General features: G+C 41.2%; 1 protein-coding gene across 1 annotated transcript in view; it reads right to left on the reverse strand.

Moving 5' to 3' along the window:
* Positions 1–4,368, reverse strand: part of kcng2 (potassium voltage-gated channel, subfamily G, member 2) — a 33,944-nt gene extending 29,576 nt beyond the window's left edge. The window contains exon 1 of the mRNA XM_031287200.2: positions 3,846–4,368. The gene's annotated coding sequence lies outside the window, so the exon portion shown is untranslated. The remainder of the gene's footprint in view (positions 1–3,845) is intronic.
* Positions 4,369–20,116: the final 15,748 nt, after the last annotated feature.

Here is a 20,116-nt window from a genome sequence, read left to right on the forward strand (position 1 = left end):
GACCAGGAGCAAATCCAGTAAGGGGCCTGTGTGGCACTAGTCTCGCATTGCCAGACCTTCCTCCACGGCGCTACAGAGGAGGGTCTGGCTAGTCCACACAGCATTCTGGGTTGGGAGAGAAACATGTGTACAACATGTTGTAACTAGAAGGGCACTCAGAGAGCGCAGAGCTCTGCCAAAGCATGGCCTATTTCACAAAGTTAATGCAGTGTCAATCCTCCCAGTCGGGAATACATTTCTCTGATTATTCTGACACCACGCGAATGCAGCACAAACATCTCGCAATGTTAACAAAAGTGAAAGTTTGTGTATCCGCCCCCTCAGATCCGCTCCAAAATGTAATGGGTTATTCCTTGGCTCCATGCTACACCCTTCCAACAAGTTTCAAGAAAATTGGGCCAGTTGTTTTTCCGCAATCCTGCTAACAGACAGACAAAGTAACAAACACACCAAAGAACAGACTAGGACAACACTCCAATTTGACTTATTGCCACACAGACTTTTCAGAGAACACGCCCTTCTTCAGGATGTCTTGCCCGAACGTCCGTGTGGCAATATTACAAAGTCAAATTGGAGTTCTGTCCTAGTCTTTCCTTTTTTTAATTATCTACAGTAAAGATCCCAGTCGTCAAGGTCTAATCGTGAGGTAAGCGCAAGGACAAACATATAAACATGATTTATTGCTGACTTGTTTGTGGTGAGTTTGTCTTCTGATTATAAAAGGTTATAACACGTTGTGGAAAGTTCCTGGAATGTAATCAATTCATTAATGAAGAATACCTGCCTGCGCCCACTGCTGGAGTCTTTAGAACTTAACAGCCAGTCTCATCAGTACTGCTGACTGGTCAGAACCTCCAGAACTACGGTGACAATCTCCGATTGAAAATGAAGCGTGCACATGTCAATCAGTTGAAAGGGCTGGATTTTAAACAAAGTGTGAGACAGGGGAGAGGAGATAATGGGCTGAGGAATTGCTGAAAGGGAAAGGATCTATTTGAAGGTTAGCCTGAAAGCAAAGAGTCTGAATGTTTGTGCGGAAAAGCACAGTCATTAGGACAAAGAGTTTAGAGATCACGGCAGAATGCAAAACAGAAGAACAACAGACGCCTACAAACACGTGAAGAATGTGGCAGTGGCACATCATTTTTCTTCTTTTTCTCTATTTTACATTCTCATCATGTTACAAAAACACGAGAATCGCAGCAGTGGCTTTCTATGTTGTGTAGCCCGAGAGTGTGCAGGTTCCCCATTAGCTCACCTTCAGCTACAGAGCAGGAGCACTAATGAGTGGAATGCAGTGTTCGGTCGCGGGGCAAACCTGACGCACGACATGTTGGAAACCACCGTGATTCAGAACAGACTGCCCAAAATCGGGCTTCAATCTGTTCTCATTTGTTTGGACTCCCTGGTTTTCTAAGGGTCCCACCGGTGTGTGTGCTTTGGTATGACAATTTACTGCGCTGGAGAAACACGAGCATCCGTCTGCGCACATCAACAGGTCAATGATCACAGCACAGGAGGAGGCAGTGACACGTGTATGTATGTATGTATGTATGTATGTATGTGTATATATATATATATATATATATATATAGACAATCCAAACAAGAAAGGAAGAAGGAGGTATCTCTGAAAAGCATGATAGCTGTTTTTGAAAGCCTCTCATCTTAAGGTGTAACTCCTTTACTCAAACACTGAATCCAATTATCCATGGATTCATCCGTCTCTGCCAGTGTTGGGCAAGTTACTTAGGAAGTGCAATATGTTTTAACTTACTCAACACTTTATCACTTTAACTCCTTAACCCTTGAGTGGTGTTCATATTTTTGTTACACAGCCAATGTTCCCGGGTCTGGTGGACCCAGCACATTATTAGGCTTTTAAATCAATACAGCCACAATACAACAATCTATGTAAAGATACTTAACAGATGTTTACTTTAGCTCAATTACCAATGATATATACATCATTTACGGTTCATATTTGCCATTTACCCCTGTGAGATCACATTTATGATCATATGATCATTTTCGGGTTTTTTTGTGAGAAATTAAGGAAATTTGATTATAAAAAAAGCAACAAAAAAAACAACAAATAGAAACAAGATTTTTGATCATTATTGGTGCTTATTTCTTAGAACTTAATCAGAACAGGTGAAAGTGCTTGAAATGTAACAATCTGGTAACTTTGTGTGGGAATAGCAGATGCAGAAAGACAGCATTCCCACACACAGACACCTACACTCAGACACGCACACATACTGACGCACAGACACACACGGACGCAAAGACACACACACACACACACACACACACACACACACACACACACACACACACACACAGCAGGCCCAGTTAGGAGGAGGACACATTTAAGTTTCATAGCACCTACAATTATTACACAATTATTACACTCGGGTCCAGTAGACCCGAACACCTCATATGTAATAGTTATGTGTAGGGGGGGGTGTACCGTGTGCAGTCATTGAAAATAAGTTTTTTTTTATGCTCTTCACAGAAAATGAGCCAAGGCCAATGACTTTGAGTTAGAAGAAATAATAAACAGCATCATTTTTCTTTTAGCAAACATTGAAAACGGGTCCCACAGACCCGAACACCATACGAGGGTTAAAAGGTAATAGTACCTTACTTTTTACTTAGTATCCAAAGTAATTAGTTACGACACTTGTTATATTACTGTATTACTTTCGCTGTGTGCGCGTGCGTGCACAAGGCGAGAGAGGAGAGGGACGCTGCTCTGCTCTGCTCACAGTGACATGCTGCATGTCATCCATGTTCCCACTCGGATCAAAGCCGCAATCACAATACTTCCAGCTGTTAAAAAGTATTCCTGTCTCCGTCATCCTCCATCCTTTGTTTAGCTTTTTGGCTAGTAGCCGTGAAATACTACCTGGGATAAAAAAAAAAAAAAAAAAAAATCAAGAATCACATTCTGGTAAGGCAGTAACGCAGCATTACTTGGATTAATAACTAATATAATTACCGTTTTGGAAATTGTAATTCCTTACACTACTCGTTACTGGGAAATGTAATTATATTACTGTAATACATTACTTATAAACACGTTACTGGGCAACAGCACATCAACAGGTCAATGATCACGGCACAGGAGGGGGCAGTGACACGTGTATACAGTATATATGGACAATCCATACAAGAAAGGAAGAAGGAGGTGTCTCTGAGAAGCATGATAGCTGTTTTTGAAAGCCTCTCATCTTAAGGTGCAACTCCTTTACTCAAACACTGAATCCAGTTTATCCATTGGCAATGCTTCAGGAAGGTGTGTTTTGACTGGGAGCCACGGCTAGCCCACAGATTTGATCAAATTTAAAAGTAGAGCGCATTGGGAATCAAAAGCCTACATGTGATGATCACAGGAGCTCATGTATTATGCGAGTAGACATCCCTAAATGAAAGGGAGTAACCTTTAGTACTCCCATAGGAACAGTGTAATAATATAACAGAAGGAGATACATTAAGTACCACAAGGCACTTCTGGAAGCGCTCCGAGTCCCTTCAGGTACATGAAAGCATTATTATAGTAATGAAAAAAAATATGAGGACATTATCAAAGCATTCAATGGAAACCATTAGCCCCTTTACTACCCTCTAATGGGACACAAATCGGATATTACAAAGACATGGAAGAAGTTTGCCACATGTATAAAAACAGACTGCTTCTATTATATACTGTATAAAAGACATGATTGGTCTAAATGTTTTCCTCGTTATGGCCCGTAAACGCATATGACGATTGAGAACTATGCGTGCCTGTTATTAAAGCAAAAACAAGCAATGTGATAGAATCCTAGTTGCCAGACTTACCCAGTGTGTAGTTGGACTCGTGTCCATCTGTTTCAGCTTGCTCGCGCGTTCGCAATTCTCGACATGCCTTTAAGTTTTCCACGCAGATGGTGTGGGACATCGTAGTCAAGTTAACGCTGGGATCAGTTTGCAGCGCTCACGCGCCGCGCGGACTTCTTTTCAAGGCTTCTTAAAGTCGTCGTTTAAACGTTCACAAATATAAAGCGCAGAGCTCCATAAGGATGATTTGGTCCTTAGGAGACGCCAAACATGTTACTCCACATCCACAAAGACTCCGTCAGACTGTTCCGCTCTCCATCAGAGACGACGTGGCAGATGTGGCAGAGCGCGACGTGCGTGCGCGAGCGTGTGTGTGTGTGTGTGTGTGTGTGTGTGTGTGTGTGTGTGTGTGTGTGTGTGTGTGTGTGTGTGTGACTCAGAGCAAGTGAAAGACTGTTTCCAGCTCCCTGATGGTCACAGCGCTCTGACTGTTCAGGTGCGTCTGGAGCAGCGCGCTGCGCTCTGCCAAACCGCGTCTCTGGCTAACCACGACTGCTTCAGTACAAATCCACAGCGTCGTGTTTGTTATGCATTGCTTCTGTATACTGTTATGAGAACCATGGAGTCTAATCTAATTTTTTTCTTTCCTTGTGAATAAATGAGACTGCGTTATCCTCATCATATTACAAATCTGGCAAAGAAATCTGCTCATTAAAAGGATTTACGGTTTATAAAGTTTATCATTAACATATGATAGTTCATTTTAGCTCGGCTGAATGCTCATATAATGTATTATTGTAGGGTTGTTGTTTTGTTTTTTTTTAAGATTTTGATACACATTAATTTCTGGAATACTTTGCTCATCGTCTTTGCTCTTTAAGATGTATTCCTAAAGAGAAAAAAGACAACTAAAAGAGCTGTCTAATAGATTGTGTCAGTTAGTGTTAACATAGTGTGGCTGAGGCATCCACCCCACTGGAGGTAAAGTCAGGGGCAGACACACCCAGCTGATACAGTAGGTGTGGCTTTGCAGACCTGTCTCCACTGGCTGGAGCTTCTCTATCATTTCAGGCCGGTCTGTCAACACGACGTAAGCTCAACGAAGTGTATTCAAAATGAGAGACAGCAGAGAGCCAATAATTGCAGGAGTCTGATTGATGCCAGAGTAAACAGTGGTGATGGCACTAGAAAAATCCATTTGCAGGATCTCTGCTTTGCTAAATGCCTGCTAACAGCTCAGGGTGAAAGCTGCAAATGTGCTGACATAAAAAAAATAATAAGACTCTGTCCAAAATTTTAAATAGGAACCGTTTTCACCGACTAAAAATAGAATCGAGGACAGGTGGTGGTTTTTAGAGACTGCTGTGCGTTGCTTGCAGAAACAACCCATCAACAACATGACATGCCGTTAAATTCCCATTCATCATGCTCGAATGTCCTTGAGCGAAACACTCGCGAGCGCTCGCCAGATGCAGAGGTGCTGCTCTGTGGCTTTGAGTTTGACCTCTGACCCCTCTGTGAAAAAGAAAAAAAAAGAGAGGATTTCCCATGTGGAGTAAAAAAAAACTAACTTACTAACTAAACATCTAACTAACTTAACTTCTACAAGACAAGTGCATCTTATAAAATCCACGATAAAGTAGTACTCTCAGTGAGTAGTGAACTGACATGTATGTGTTCATTTGGTGGAGTTCACCTTTAAATCCCCAAAACTCCCAACCTGCCCTCCATCTGAGCACATCTACCAAAATCAACAAATTACATTAAGGCCTACCTATAGTGTTGGGTTTTTAGTGTTCTGGACCCACTGAGTCGGAGACAGATTAAAGCTATAGTGCGTAGTTTCTGCCGCCCCCATGAGGAATTCTAAGTAATGACAACAACACTGTCGGCGCGTGGGGCAGCCTCTAGCTCACCCAGTAAGAGCGTTCACCCCATGTAGGCTGAGTCCTGCAGCGGAGCAGGGACCGAGTCCGACCTGCTGCCCGTTGCTGCGTGTCATCCCCCATCTCTCTCCCCCTTTCATGTCTATCCACTTTCAAATAAAGGGAAAAGCCCCCAAAAAAAATAAAAATAAAAAACTGTCGGTGCATCCACATGATACAAGCCTTCTGTGATCGCGTACCACCCCTCCTCCACACAATTGCTTGTAACCAAGGAGACACAGAGGATTAAAAAAACATGATGGATTCTTCAGAAGAGGTAATTATCTTCACTCGAGTCACCGGACGCCACAATCTTCTGAACACAGTCATACTGAGAGATACAGAGAGAGTTGTGTGGAGCTGATAGACTTAATTAGCTTTGTAGCAACTCATTTGGCAATGGCTTGAATGTAACAGACATTCATTAACAGTGTTGCCACAGTTACTTTGAAAAAGTAACTTAGTTACTTTACAGATGACTTGATTTTAAAAGTAATTTAGTTACTTTACAGATTACTTGATTTTAAAAGTAACTAAGTTAGATTACAAGTTACTTTATTAGTTACATTCAGTAGCTGCTGACAACACCCTGCCGCCTCAACATAAAAATGACAACCGTGACAAAGCTGTTCTGTGAGGCAACTCGGCATTGACAGTAGTAGGGATCTTGTTTATTATTGCACGAAACGAAGGCGAGTCAACCGTGTTTAAGGGCAGCATTTCCTCTACAACATACTGCCCGACCAACTTCTTCAACTCTCCCCCACTTACTGGTTTTGCACCGAAGTCCAGCTTTTGTTGTTTGGGTGGTGGGGGACCTCCTGCTCTCTGCTTTGCACCACCTGGCGGGACTTGCTCTGTAAATTTGACTGTGCGGTGCTGCGACTCCAAATGTTTCTTCAAATTTGACGTAGTGTTTTTGTAGCTAGATAGCACTTTGTCGCCACCAGTACAACGAACCTTAATATTGCCGTCTTTAGCTGACACAAACTCAAAATAGTGACTGTATTTCCAGCTAGAAAACGCGCATCTCTCTCCTCCCTCCATTGTTGTTTACGTTTGTGTCGCTGCATGGTACACGTTAACTGTCCACATGCTGAAAACGTGACTTGTCGTCGCATACGTGACTTCACTCTCCGAGACGCAAGAAGAAAGCAAAAACAATATATATTTTTACTAAGGAAAATGACAAAAATAGTAACGCACAGTGACTTGGATAAGTAACTTTAATCTGATTACTGGTTTGGAAATAGTAACGCGTTAGATTACTCGTTACTGAAAAAAGTGGTCAGATTAGAGTAACGCGTTACAAGTAACGCGTGACTTACTACAAGTCACGCGTTACCCGGCATCACTGTTCATTAATATCAAAAAGTTACGCACTGAAGCTTTAAGCGAGTTCTTTAATTGATGAAAAAAAAATCTAGCAGGTTGATTATGCAAAAGAAGAAACCAAAATCACAGGTGGCAGTGGCGGGAAACATGCTGGCTCGAGAGAAGACGAGCTGGGCACACGCTGCAAAAACACAGGAAAACAGGTAGTTAATAGTGTGGTCCGTTTACCTCAGAAGTCAGAAGTCGGAGCTGGGAATGACGTCACACCCGTGTTGACCGCGTTGCATTAAAACAAGTTGGATTTCACTGTGGGGTTTACTCCATCCAGGTTATCCATTGTTGGTATTACCAATTGATAACAACGCATTACGCTGTTTTATGTGCATACAAACAGCTTAGCAACATGTCCACAGATAGAAGTTGGACAGGACTGTGTTTTAGACTAAATTAATGAGACGCAAATAATACAGAAGTGATAATAAACTGTATATTATTACAGCTTTCACTACTGTTGATGCACAGAGCAGCCATGTCAGATTTCAAAGTCGGCTTGCTCGGGGTACTGTGAGTTTCTCCGACTTCCCAACTAACTAACATTAGTACCGGGGAAAAAGTACAGTACATGTAGTAAAAATGCTCTGGAGCACTACCGAACAAGACAGAATTATCTGCCGCTGGAGTGAACACATGACCGGGCTTAAATGGAAAAGGTGATTGTGGATGATTGGCTCCAGGTGTGCCTCGTTGCAGCCGGTTGCAGCTCATGAGGGAAGCCACGCCAGCCACGCCTCCTGTCTCTCACACACACACACACACACACCAGGGAAAAACACAGAAGGGAGGGGGAGAGGAGAGAGAGAAAAAACACAGGAAAAACCATAACATATAGGTAGCATGATTGGACACAATGATGTCTGGGTCACTAAATAAGTCAAGTACAGCATCTTCAACAACGTATGTAGAGTGTAACTCAGGTAATTGGAATTGGCTAAGTACTTATCACATTAGTTTACATTCATTTATCATCCTTGAGAAGCATTTACTTTAAAGCAGGCCTATGTAACGGGTACAGGATTACGGTATCATATATATATATATATATATATATATATATATATATATGGGATGGGATAAATAATGGGATAAATTATGCAATTATGCACACCACCATCCAATATAGAACATTTCTTTATGTTGACAATTAAAGGGACTATCAAAAAAAAGATTGTATCACATATATACAAGATATTACAGGAGGAGTCAAATAATAATAGTTTGGATATTAAAGAAAAATGGGAATTAGAGATGAACATCATTATCCCAGATACAAACTGGGAATCATTATGCAGAGAGGGACATAAAATAACAAATAGTCCCGTCTGGAAGGAATTTGAATGGAAAGTCAAAATGAGATTCTTCAGGACCCCACTTGTTGTATCAAAATTTGGTGGTGCCTCGGAACAGTGCTGGAGGGGCTGTGGCCTGGTGGGAGACCACACACACATATTTTGGGACTGTCCAAAACTATCAGGATATTGGAAAAACATACAAAGTGAAATTAAATCATGTTTGGAAATAGAACTGCCTTTTGAACCATCTTATTTTGTATTGGGATTACTACCAGAAGATGTAGAGGACAATAGTCAGGCATCATTACTGAGAGTCCTTCTTCTAATTGCTAAAAAGATGATAACTGTCTCCTGGCTGAGGCCGCAGCCCCCCACAGCAGCGCAGTAGAGGGAAAAAGTTAAGGAGGTATACCACATGGAATATATAACTGCAAGGTTACAACTAAAAACAGAAGTATTTCATACCAAATGGTCTCTGATTACTACGTACCTTTTCAAATGATGTAAACTGAGTGTTAGTGAAACAATTTTTATGAATGCTTACTTTAAAGGGAACACTACAATTTAATTATTATTATTGTTATTATTATTATCGGTATGCCTGTGTATGTATGTATGTATGTGCATATATATATATATATATATATATATATGTATATATATATGTATGTATATTTGTTTCAAATCTTTTGCATTTGTCTCTTCCTTGTGTTGTTGGGGGACTGTCACTCGTCCCTGCGAACTGTGAGTGGATATTAAGGTGATGCTGAAATCCATGGACTGATCTCCCAAGACATTTATGCCTGTATTGTGTCTCTGAACGGTTGACTGTACTGTCTGCTTGATTGCAAATGAAATAAAAAAGAAGTTAAAAAAAAAAAAGAATGGTAAATAGTCATTTTCACCAGAAATCCTTTGTAGATGTCCTATATCACTTTTTAGTGGACACCTTGCAGCCAATCAGAATTGAGTATTCACTCAGACCGTAGTATAATAGCTATGAATTGAAACTTTCATTTGTAAGATAAAGAATGTGTTATGTCTAATTTCACAGTCACATAGTCTTGCTTTAAATGTACAGTAAATGGCAGAGAGCAAGAATCCCCAGTGGTAACTCCCACTTTCAATGTACTGTTAAGAAATGGATATTTCCCCTTCTAAAGAAGAAGGCGGCTCAGGTTCTGGTTCAGGCTCTAGTCATCTCACGTCTAGACTAGTGCAACTCCCTCCTGGCTGGCATGCCAGCATGAGCCATCAGGCCCCTGCAGCTCATTCAGAACGCAGTAGCTCGACTTGTCTTCAACCTCCCCAAGTTCTCTCACACCACACCGCTCCTCCGCTCGCTTCACTGGTTACCAGTTGCTGCCCGAGACACTTGTACTTGCATACAGGGCCACGAACGGATCAGGCCCAGCTTACATCCAGGACATGGTCAAACCCTACACCCAAGCCCACCCACTCTGCTCTGCATCAGCCAACCTGTTTGCTGTCTCCTCACAGCGAGGGACAATTAATCACTGGAAATCCCGACTGTTTGCTGTCCTGGCTCCTAAATGGTGAAATGAGCTCCCCATTGACATCAGAATGGCTGAAAGCCTACACATCTTCTGCTGCAGGCTAAAAACACATCTCTTCCGACTGCAAAAAAAATAAAAAATAAAAAATTATATATATATATTATATAATTATATATATATATATATAATTATATATATATATATATATATATATATATATATATATATATATATATATATATATATATATATATATATATATATATATATATATATATATATACTTGCACTTACTTCTTGTTGTCCGGAATTTGTACCTTCAAGGTTGAAAGCACTTAATTGGAAGTCGCTTTGGATAAAAGCGTCAGCTAAATGACATGTAACATGTAAATGTATTCTTTTTCATTTACTTTTCTTAGACACGTCACTCCTGAACGGGCTTTGGAGAGGAGCTGCAGAAAGTATCGATTCTAGATGTTGAAGGCACACAGGAAGAAGGATGTTGAATCCTGTTAGCGTGGGAAAACCCATCTGGCCAAGAGCCCATTCAAGCACATTTCCAGTTTTTCCAAATCGAGACACCAATCACAACTGTTGAGGCGGGCTTTGCGCGATGACAATTACATTCAACATGACGGCCACCGAAGCACAGCAACCCGTTAGTGCCGTTGTCGCTGCTACAACACCCGGATCGTTGGTCTGATTGGTTGAAGGACTATCCAATGGCGCCCAGAGGCATTTGAGCAGCGTCCGTTGGTTTGGAAATTGGCTGTGAATTAACCTTCCCCAGACCCACTCTCAGTTACAACTGAGAAGGATCTGGTGTCAACCAGGCTAGAATCCTGCACTATCTGCAAGGTAATCTTGAGTGGAAAATGTCCTTACTCAACTTTAAAATAACCCAATGAGATGACTTCAGGGAGAATAAAAGACCATAACAGTTTAATAGTAAGGGATTCTTTAAATTTGGGGAAAGTTAATTGGACTTTTTAATGGAGTGAGGAAACTCACACAGTCAGCCAAAAAATGAATCCTTTAGATGTCCCCCCTAGGAGTTATGAAGTCTGCAAGTCCATTCCCCTCTTTGTTTGTGTCTCTGACTTCAGTGGCTTTGTTTCTACAGTTAATTCTAGCTCACATCAAGGTAAGAGATCCTCTCGGGCCTCTTTTGTCTGCTGGCAGACATTAACAACCTGCCATCCGTTCCCTTGTACTCATCTCTCTCTCTCTCACAAGCCAGACTCCAGACTTTTCCTGTCCCAGTGTGTGTGTTATGCAAGGTGTTTTCAGTTCATATCACTTGATGAAATAAAAATTGAATTTTTGTTGTGTAAAATCATATTTAATTAAACCATTCTGAGTCAGGCAGCTATTTTAGGGTTTCATCCATTACATTCCCAAAAATCATCAGCCCAGTGAGTTTACATGTACAGTGTGATAGATAATAACTCTAAGTTACACTGATGCACCTATAAGCCGCTCGCACAAGCACCTGACATTGATGAATTACCATGCTCTGAATATGCTGCATCAGCCATGTGGGTACATAATAAACTTTGACTTCATCATCTCGGCTCCTCCCCTCCCTCTGCAGTGGGATGAAGTGACTGGGCCGTGAGTAACGAGCTGCTAAACCTGCGATTATGGTCACAACATGTTTCCAGCGCTGTGTCCTGTCAAGCCTGAAACTGTACTTGAGCCGGGAAAAAAACATAAGGGCTTGTTTTATCCGGACAAAGCAGGACTAAGAACAGTTTGCTGTCGGTTAATGATGCTTACACCCACAAATGTGCACAAACACAGACTTCGCTTGGTCTTTAAGGATAATTAGCCATGTTTATATTTTCAGTTTCAGTATGCCATTTACCACCTGTCATGTTCCAAATGTGTTCATTTAAAATTATGAAAAAGTATATTGTTAGACTATTGTTTTCGTACAGAATTGTCAATGTTTAGGTTGGTTTGGTCAATTTTGCATTTGTACTACATTTGCATTTGTAGTACTTTGTACTAATACTTGGACTGGCAGAAGCTGGACTTTCAACCATGTTTCCATTATTTTAGCTAACTATATATATTTCATCCATTTATCTGTTACTTTTAGCTGTTAGCTGTCTATTTTATTTGAACCATTTACCCATTATTTTAGCTAACTTTATCAACCATTTAGACCATCTGTTACTGTTAGCCATCAATTTTAACAATTTATACATTATTCTTTTGCTAAATATATAAACTGTTAGCTTTCTATTTCAACCATGTATTGTTTTCATTTAGCCATCTTTTATTAACCATTTAAACAGTATTTAAGCTAACTTTTCAACTGCTTGCTATCAACTTCAATTTGTCTGTCTCTTTGAGCCATCTATTTCAAATATTTATCCATTATTTTTATCGACCTATTTTAACCGTTTATCCATTATTTTGAGCTAACCATTTTAACCAATTAGTCTACTACGCTATACAAATTATTTAAACTGTTCATTAATTTTAGCTCCAGCATAGCTTTTTCACTTGCTAACGTTAGGTTTCACACACTCAGTCCCAAAACAGTGTTCAGATGTTACAGATGACTCGGTAGATATATTCAAATCAAATTAAAATTTTTAGGTCAGTTAAGCTACTCTACAATCTGGCCACGTATCCCCTGGCAACTGCAGAAGTAACCTATGGTATACAAGTGCTCCTGGTTCGGAATCACTGACATCAACGCATTCTCATGAATGGGTTTGTATGTATTTGTCATGATATCGTACAAAAACTTATGCACAACAATTTGTATGATGTCCTATATAATTACAGCTACCGCCAGCCGGTTACGTGACAAAGTTTAGCCAACCAGTTTATCACACCAATCAAGTTTAGTGGTCTTTTTTCAGATCAGAATTGAACCTGCGGCCGCTGCAGCGAGGACTGAGCCTCTGCACATAGGGGGCACACTCTACCCCCTTTATAGTTAAATGTAGCTGGGAAAATGTTACTGTGAGCCGTTAGGGTTAAGTTTAGCTGACAAAAGGTAACCATCATTCGGTGACGACAGTTAAGTTTAGACACCAAAGCCAGTAGTTAAGATTAGATAACATACAGTATTGTGGTTTGGTCTAATACCCCAGTCCCCTTAAATATTACTACTGGGACATGAACACCTGTTTTCTGAGTGAAAGCCTTGTTTCTGGGTGTTGTCCCGTTAACGTCTTCCAGGATACAAATTCTGCTACCCCTGCTGGAAAGCCCTGTGTGTTTTAGAACCCACATATCCACCCGACCTCCTCCCTGGGCAGACCTTCGCGCTCTTATACAGCAGCAGTCAATCTGGTGCATACAGTGATAAATACATGAATACATCCAAATTAAAGGGTTTTACTTTTCGTGACATACAGTATATGACCCTATATGTCACTAATTAAACCCCATGAACTTTGTGGTTTCTTGTTTCCATTTGTGCTGTCAAAAGCAGGTTAAAGGTTATTGTTTTGTTCAGCATTAATGCTTTCCTTGCAGGCTTGACTATCTCTTTCTTTGTAAAGGTTTTCATTTAGACCTGCTGGGGATATTGATCCATTTTCTCTACACTGTAGGTTGTTTTTCAAGGACATTGCAGCTTTACCCGATGGAACATGTGCAGCCTCCTTGCACGATGTAATTATGAATCATCTAATACCAGGTTTGGCTTCATGATTATGACCTGCTGTTGTAATGATGCTCGCCGAGTGGAAGATCTCGTCATGATTGGAGGCCGACAGAGAGGGCTTCAATATTCATGACGCAAGCTGTTGATGGGTTTCTACCTGTGAATCCGCCGGGGCTTCACTCACAGCTTGTTGATATCAGGCAGAGCAAAGACCTTCTGCTGAAAGAAAGAATGAGCTCAAAGTGTGAAGAAGGACATGTCCTTGTGTATTGTCAGTAAAGTTAATGTTGTCTAAGTTCACAGACGAAGTAGCTCTGATTTGAGGGTGCCCAACAGGCAACTTTGGTTTGGTTTCAAACAGGGTTTATCATTTCTATCCTTCCTCCATCTTGTCTAGATGACAGATTATTTAAATTCTGTCCAATTATTAAGGTTCTTGTTGATACATCTTTGTTTGCAATATTATCGTTATACTCTACGGATTTTCAATAACATACCAGAACACACTTCTTCTAATGTCTTTTCTGTTGTCTCCAAAGACATTTCTTCAAATACAGATATTGTATGCTACATTGACAGATGATGTAGCAAAACGTTTTGTTTGTTTAAAAGTAAATAGTTAGGATTAATTTGAAATCTTGAATAAATCATTTGAAATGGGGTTTTCTTTAAGATTCGGTTGCACCAGTGTTAAACAATGTTTCAAATACATTTACACCCTTCAGGTTAAATTAACATTTTATTACTCTACAGAGTAATGTAAATCAGAGCTCATTTCCAACAACCTAAGCTTTCACCTTTGCATTTCTAGTTATTTTTACTGGCTCACACACTAATGAACACATTTGGATGTTAGTAGACAGCACAGCGAAGACACAAATAGACATGCATATTTAGTCAAACTTAATGGAATAGAGCTGTTCCATTACTTTTTTCATTCTGAAGACTATGGCAGGAAAATTGGTCACTTGGGAAACAGCTAATGGGGATCGAGCTGAAATAAAGGTGTACAATAAATGCTTATACAGAGAGGAAACAAAGCCAAATGTCACCTCTGAATGGCATTTATTCCCACATCAGCCTCGCAGCTATTTACCTTTCTCACTGCATTTTCATTTAAGTGAAAATATATATTCCTCCTTCTGCAGAAGATGGAAAGGTCTAGCTCTCAGACATCATTATGAGATAATGAGTCATAATGGTCAAATCAATTAAGAAAAAAGGCACTTTAAGAGTTGAATAAATTACATAAATGCATTTCAGTGTGAGACCTTTCCCCCCATTCATAGACTTTTTCTTAAATATCATTCAACTTTGAACAGGAGGTGGGTTCAGGAAGTATAAATCAGAACTCGTAGCTATAAGGCAGCACAGAGAGCAAGGTGCTTAATCCTGCTCTGTAGTCAATGTTGTGCATGGTGATCAATATGCTCTTATTTATCCATTTGTAGTCTCGCATTGCCAGACCTTCCTCTACAGCGCTGCACAGGAGGGTCTGGCTAGTCTACACAGCATTCCGGGATGGGAGAAAAACATGCTCTGGTTTATTGGCATTTCTTTAAAGCAACACTAGAGAACTTTTTGTAACTTAAAATAATGTTTCCAAAATCGTTTTAGTGATTCATCAACTCGTAACAGGGTGAACGGCACTTCTGCATTCGCTTTGTGGCTCTCTACCGGCTATAACCGCACTATGCAAGTTTGCCAGATCAGGTAGCAGATCTGTAGTTCGAATTAACTGGACAATGTAATGTAATGGACAATTCCGCTTCCAACCTGTAGGGGGACCGAAGCGGGAAAAGTTCTCTAGTGTTGCTTTAAACCAATCCCAATTGTCTTGGGCGGCACTTAGTGCCGGACGGAGCAACGGCGCCATTGCAAAATAGTCTCGGGAAGGAACTTGTTTTGGTAGAACGTGTCCATTTAAAGGTTGTTTTAGTCGTACAGAAAAAACACTCAGATTGGACAGATAGTCTAGCTAGCTGTCTGGATTTACCCTGCAGAGATTTGAGGAGCAGTTAACCATAGTCCTCAGAAATCCACCGGAGTTTAGAATGCCAACACAAAGAAAGCATAAGGTGACGTACATCCGGCCAAAAATTAGAGACAGCCAGCCGAATTTCCGGCGGCACCTGACCGACCCCGGAAATGAAATGTCGATATAGACTAATCCATTTCCAACATTTAAAGCTGCACTTATCAATATTTTCATAGTACCAATGGATCAAATGACAATGTGTAATTTGAAAGAGGTCGCTCGTAGTGACAAACCCACAGAGAATTATAACCAAAATCTGCAGTTCCTCTCAGCTCTACTGAATGTTTTAGTCTTTAAGCTCATTGTTTTGGCTTTATAGCTTCCAACTTTACCGATGTGGTTCAGTCCTGCTGCTCTCATCAACCTCATTTCCAGCAGCAGACAGCAGTTTTAAGTGAAATGCTAAAGTGTACACTGTACACTACCTCAGCTCCACTAGCTCAGCACCAATCTGCAGACAGATAAAGTGAGCGACTAGCTAGTGAACTAGCTAAACAGCCTACAAACATGTACCTCCTTTGTGAGTTCAAGTGAGTCAATATTGGAATTATGTTCATCAGATGAAAACAAACATTACTCCAAAAGAATGCTAATGTTGCTCCAAGTCTGCTGAATGCATAAATAGGCAAAGGTTTGCATCCAAGCAGCAGACAAGTTAGCAACTAGTTGGTGCAAACCAAGACAAGCCACTTTCTCTCTAGATTTTGGCGACTTTTAGGACCCTTTTCACGACTTGTTTTTAGTTTTAAAAAAAAGGCCTAGTCAGCTGAATGTCACACGGTTGCTAACCATTGTGCCATATCAACTGCATAGGGTGAATCAATCAGGGCTTGACATTAGCACCCGCCAACCTGCCAAATGCGGATAGATTTCAGCAGTGGCGGGGAACACAGTCACTCTCACTACAGCTGTGACCCAGTGTGCAGCGTCAGCCCACGGCCGGAGTACGGTGGCCCGTACGGCACATCAGACCAACAAGCCGCGCCGATTCCTTAAAATCGCGCCAGAGCTCTGTTCAGCACGTGCACGTGACATGGCAAGGCGAGGCAACAGTTGCGTCTGTATAGGTCATAGACTTTATAAGATATAGGTTTGTAGAAGAAGTACAGAGAAAGCACGCAGCAGGACAATTTAGCAGGACATTTGGTCTGTGCGCTCCGCTTCCCGTCACCGAGGGTGCGTGCCGGCTGCTAAGTGACACGCGAGCGCGCTCCAAATCGCTTTCAACTACTTTCATCTAATCTCCTACACCCCTGCACCACCTATGCAATAAGAAGCTACTCTTTTTATGTCTGTGTCTTATCCGGTTGCATGTTTTCATACAAAAAGGAGCTTTACACACAATCAGAGCTGAATATTTGATGACTGAATTGTAATGTTTTATGTAGTCTTGATATAAAAGGGTTGTTAATCTGGTTCTTCAAGTTTATTGTAGCACAGCATAGTCAACTTTATTCAAATAAAACCGAAGAAAATTTAATTTTCCATAAAATAGCAGCTAGTGAAAATGCTGAGTGGCTAGTAGTTTCGGAAAACCACTAGCCACAGTGGCTGGTGAGCAGAAATGTTAATGTCAGGCCCTGGATACAATGTATCGACACTGTTGTGTTTGTAGCTTGCTGTCTCCAAGTGCCCACAAATGGATCATAATGCTTTAATCCCCTGCCTTGAAACAATGAAAAGATTAGTGCTGTCTTACTTTCAAGGCCATTAAAGCTTTTGGGAAGCATAAGCTTTCATTGCCAGACCTGCTGTTTGTTCAGACTGGCGCCGATTTTAAATTCAAGGGTTTTTTTGCTCAAAGAAAAGAACCTTCAAGCTGTATCTTTTAAAGGGATGAAATAGAAAAGCCAATATATAAGGTGCCTTTATTCTGAAATGCTTTGCATATAGCACCCACATGAATTAGAGCACTGCAGGTAGCTCGTCTCAACCTTATTGTTTTTTTATTTTATTGTTTTCAAGATGAGCACTGAAAAGAAAGTGACAAAGATGTGGATTTCTGAGTAGCTAAGGGGATAGAAGTGCAGTGCAGTTCACAGGAATCTCAGTGTTGATGAGGGTGTTAGTAGTAGTAAGTAAGAAGTAAATAATGTAGAATCTCCTGGCGAGCTTTCTTCGTGGTATCACATCCCGTTAGAGAAAATGTTTTTTTTCTGTCTTCATTGGCTCCATCAGGTTGACAAGTGCTCTGCTGCATTTGCGCAATATTGAAGACAGGGGAGAGGAACAGAGGTAAGAAATTCCCACACAAAACGCCATCCTACAATACTGTGATGTTTTTTCTTTCTTTTATGTCACCATCATGTCTTCCTCAGATGGAAAAATCCAATCTTTACAAAGCCTGGAACTGAAGTGAAAGATGATAAAGCAATGAATGTGCATTGGCACACATTTTAAACACATGTGCATTAGCATGTCTGTAATTTGATTTGCAAGAGGAATTTGAATAATATTTGAGCATGATTTGATTTCATTTGGAGAGAGACTGCTGGAAAGGAAAATGTCAATGTTCACCAAGAAACACAGCAACTCCGGCATCTAAAGAATGGGGAAACACGACACTTACTGTACAGTTTACATCACCTGTTCACCCTAACACTTCCTCAGCTTGCAACAGTCCCACAAGTCAGAGATGAAAAAGGAACTGCATTCAGAATCCGACACCCCTTGTCAAACAGTGGAGACAAAGAAGAGCCCTGCCAACATCAGAGAGCAGCCTCTGTAACAGCTGGATCTCTGCATGAACCTCTGTCCACTGACAACCTGCATTGCTTTGTTTTACACATATGCTGGTACACACAGCCTAAAGACTTTAATAAGAAAAAAATTATACACTGCTTAACACTGCTTTTATTTTTCATGAAACCAAGATGGGTTCCCAGTGGTATTATACCTCTTGCTGCCCGTTCAGTTGTACAAGGAATTACGTAGGAATGAGCACCAACACCTCGAGACAAGTGTTACACGGCTAAGCTAACCTGGCCTCGTTTAACATAGACACATAACATTTATAGTATTGGGCTCCTCTCCCTGGGTGTTGCGTTTAACGTGAGAAGGAGACTAAGCTGGCCTAGATGAGTGTAAACTTTCCTACCTAAGAGAGGTTGTGCTGTGTTAAACTGACTCACCCAACCGCTGTTTCAGTTGGTGTCTGAAGATGGTTGCTGGAATCGGTCTCTTCTGCCGTAAGGAGGCAGCCGCTTTAACCTAGATTAGTTACGAAAGTTATTTATTTGCATTAACCCTGCTAACACGTTAGGTAAAGCAATATTTTAGTGGTTTAAGGAAATGCAGCAACACGTCTGGGACAAAATCCCTTATTTAACACTTCAAACTGGAAATAAATGGAAACCCCTGTAGTGTTGTTTAAACGCTATGAGCAATTAAACAGAACACCATCTTCTTTGTAGCGTCCATGATGTTTCTATAATGCTCATATACACACCGAAGTCAGAAGAACGACTTCGCAACTCTGGAAATGGGACCATCCGAGGAGCACTGAATGCACCATTAGTCCAAGCAGAGTACTGAAGTCATGCTTGTAGCAGCTAATTGACATAAAAAACAGCTGACTAGTAACATTTAATCACGCTCATATAGATTTATATGGCAACCTTTATAACCTGACACTTCTTAATAACTACTCTGCTGATATATTGCTTTGGATGCATGCAGGTAAACAGTCCATGTATCATTGTGGAACACATTGGCTTAAATGCAATCTCGGTTTCCTTACTTGTCTAGGGACTTCCAGAGTTTTGGCCACCCGTGCATTTTAATCTACACACACACATCTAAACACTCGGCAGCCGAAGCTACAGGTAAAGTGAGTGGGCCTACCTGCTGCCTCATTGGCTCGGCGCTGCTCCACTCCATCACCCAACCAGCCCTCTCTCTGTGGTCGGACGCAGGCTAGCGTCGATACTCCGTTGACAGTTCATTTGTAGACATTTAAGACTCGGACAATAACATTAACACAACTTGATGGGGGGGGGGGGGTTTCGAAATCTGTCTCGATACTCAGAAGCACGTCTCTCTTCCAAAACTCTTCTCCCAGTCTGTCCCAAACTTCCGCTTCATAAACTCCCCGGCTGCTTGCAAGCAGGAGAGCCGCACCCACCTATTAACTGGCAGCACGCATAACAGCCAATAGGAAGATTGCACCGTGACACTTTTAGCATTGTCCACTCCGATCGCCCAAGACGCATTTTAAGACCAAGTGTAAAAAGGGTCAATGAACTGAGTGTTGTTTCAGAACATACAATGTACTCTGAATGTCATAGCGGACGGGAGTTTGATTTTATTAATTTAAGTTCTGGAAAACTTAGTCATATGGAGGGACAGGTTTTTTTCCTCCGATCACGGTATTTTTGTTTCGATGCCCTTTATCGTCAGCGTGGCTCCGCTGCCACACACAATCAGCACCCAGCCACGGAGAGGCGTGTGGGGTGGATCATGGGATGGCACTGCCTGCTGCATTGGTTACTCCTGTCA

This window comes from Sander lucioperca, chromosome 16, assembly GCF_008315115.2.
Source record: "Sander lucioperca isolate FBNREF2018 chromosome 16, SLUC_FBN_1.2, whole genome shotgun sequence".
Taxonomy (NCBI): domain Eukaryota; kingdom Metazoa; phylum Chordata; class Actinopteri; order Perciformes; family Percidae; genus Sander; species Sander lucioperca.